Raw genomic sequence first — 2,817 nt, forward strand, 5'->3', positions numbered from 1 at the left:
CTGCTTGATTTGCGTTACAATCATCACCTACAGCAGTTTCGTAGCGCGCTACGAAACTGCTGAGTTATTGAAAACAGCTTGTTCTCTTGCAGTGATTATTTGAGGAAAGGATCTTAGAGGTTCTTGGAGTATGCGAAAAGTCGCGATTGCAGTAGAAACTCGGCCTGGAGTAAACTCTATATGCATCAGTACACATGAGCCAAATGATATAACAGAAACTGCAAGCGGTGATAACCACAGCAGAAAAATGGTTATAGCAGCATAATACATAAGCCCCCTTATCCAAATGCGTTCTTTACCACGAGCAGCATCAATTTGAATCTATTCTATAACCACTTTAAATTCCCCTGAACTTGAAGTTTCAAAAAGAAAAACCTCTGTCGCCAGTGTCAAAAGGTTGAGGAGCTGATGCACATTGCCCTGTCTCCTAACTAGACGTGGTCATAGAAATGGACCAATTCCCCACAAATTTCGTTCATAATTAGCTGTGCTTGCAAATAATGCCCAAGAAATGCTAACCCATGTCCAAATGTTCGGAGCTGCATAGACAGTGAACCGTGGACAAATAGATTTCACTTTGAAGACATCTCTGCACTGTCCAGCGCCAGTTTACATTCACTCTTCACGTTCCTATGTTGGAAAATCTTGAAGCTCAGAATGAAATATGCTCCATTACAACTTGTCTTAGATGTGACCTTTGACTCGCTCAGAGCTGGCATACCTGTTCTGATTTCATAATTCTGTTCCAAGTTCTGTAATGTCGGCCGTATAGTTTCAAGGATATCTGGTTGCATCCTCTCAAAAAAAAGAATCCTCTGGAGGTGATCGTATTCATGCTGAAAATCCTTGCATTGAACTCTTTCAAACTCAAAATGAATTTCTTTCCCTTAATGTCCCAAGCTTTGATTTTTACAGAGATAGGCCGTTATACATTACATCAAACATCTCATCTGCTAATCGTTGGAGCTTTTCATCAAATATATTTATAGGCTTGTTCTTGGCTCTCAATCTTGAATCAGGGTACTTCACAATTTTCAATGACAACTCATACTGCAACTCAGAAGCAAAATCCTCCTCTTCCTCCATTTTTCGGAGCTCTGAAAGGAATCCTCTTCTCGCCTGGAACATTACGCCCATCCTTGGCTTCAAATTCACGCCATTTACACTGCCAATACCGCGGGGAGAATTCAGAAGCGCCATGGCCTGAAAAGATGCTTTCACGCCGATTCTTTTCATCGTCCGTGGTGAAGAGCTTGAAATTGAATACGCGAATGGAAGGAAGCCGTTAAATAATAACGGCGATGAGGCTCTCAGAGCAAAAGACGCTGGGGTTTTCAGAGGCATCATCTTCGTCATTGCCATGGCTGGCTCTTTACTTTAGCGCCATTTAATCTGATCCTTTCCCTGTATTCACGCATTTCTCTTTTATAGCGCTTCTTATCCTGTAGGCCTCTTTCTCTGATAATCTGCCTAAATTGCTAATGATCAAGGACACTAAGGATTCTGTGGACTGGTCTTCTGTAATTGTCGGTGCTGAAAGAAACTCCAATGCAACATTATTGTCCTCACTTGAACCATATAATGCTCCCTCTGCCCCAAGAGTTGAATTCAAAGCTCGCAGCCTATTATCATCAATCAACTGTAGAAAGGGATCAATAGTTTTATCTGTGAGCCTCGCCTTTACACGTATGACAAGAGCTAAGCAGTTGTATGTTGTGGCTGCAAACATAAGCATTGATGTGGCCAATGTAAAGAGAGATCTGCGGTGGCATGGTCGTAAATAACAATCTTAATCAAGGGCAACGCTCCTCAATGTCAATGCAAGCTGGAAACTTCGTATAAGTGTACTGTGACTTGAACTTAAGGCCTCAGTGCCCATCGAGTCCCAACTTGACTAGCTGTTACTGGTGGAGAGGTAGTTGAATCAACATGAAAAATCATAGCAAAACGACGACATACATTGGGGACAAAATCATCTTTCGGATCTTGAAGTTCTGGTTCTGCACTGGCAACAATTGCAGTCATCAACAAAACCTTAAATACAGATCTCTCTGCCATAAGCTGTGTCTTTGTTCTTACCCCAAGGTCAACCTTCATAGTTGATGTTTCAGTTCTGCGTCTTGATGGATCAATGAATGACATTAGCATCGTGCTCAAAAGTCCTGGAGTAACTCCTTCACCTGTAATATTTCCCTTCAGATTCAGAACTGATGACAAGCATACACGCAGGAGCTTGAGAACATGCCACCTGTAAAATGCATCCACCCCAGAGCTATTTTGCATGACAGTTGCTATGGATTCGAACAAATCCCCAATTTTGTAGCGCAGCCTAAAACATGTTGCGCTGCGAAACTACAAAAAGGCTAAAACCGCATCAAACTAATGTGAGCGGTTTTGAAATTTTGGCATTAGAATTTTCAGTGATAACAGTGGCTCCACTTGGGATAGTGTGCCCTTGTGGTACACTAAGAACTCGCAGGTCCAGTGCCTTATCCATTTATGACAAACAGAAATTTGCTTGACAAGCATCCCTTTCCAACTTCTTGGGCCTTCACCTCAGGCTTAAACTTGATGATCACTGTGGGAAAAAGAAATCTACATCTACTGAAAAAAATGCTCAGTCAACCTTGAGCTTATTTGCATTTTCCTACCTACCTACCCTAACAATTCAAACTTCTTTCAGCTCAATCAATGTGAAATTTCCAATGTAGCCAATCATTTGTCTTATCTGATGTTTGATTTCTTTGACTGCATCGGAGTTCAGAGCCAATATGATATTGTGATGACCGCTGCCACTGAAATTGCCTCTGATCTTCA

At 41.7% G+C, this 2,817-nt stretch overlaps 1 pseudogene; it reads right to left on the minus strand.

Annotated features, from left to right (window-relative positions):
- Positions 1 to 551: 551 nt before the first annotated feature.
- On the minus strand, positions 552 to 1,380 carry LOC149210918 (peptide deformylase 1B, chloroplastic-like; annotated as a pseudogene).
- Positions 1,381 to 2,817: the final 1,437 nt, after the last annotated feature.

Source organism: Pinus tabuliformis, chromosome 1_2, assembly GCF_031772625.1.
Source record: "Pinus tabuliformis cultivar Carrire ecotype Pingquan chromosome 1_2, CPIR1, whole genome shotgun sequence".
In the NCBI taxonomy this organism is placed as follows: Eukaryota; Viridiplantae; Streptophyta; class Pinopsida; order Pinales; family Pinaceae; genus Pinus; species Pinus tabuliformis.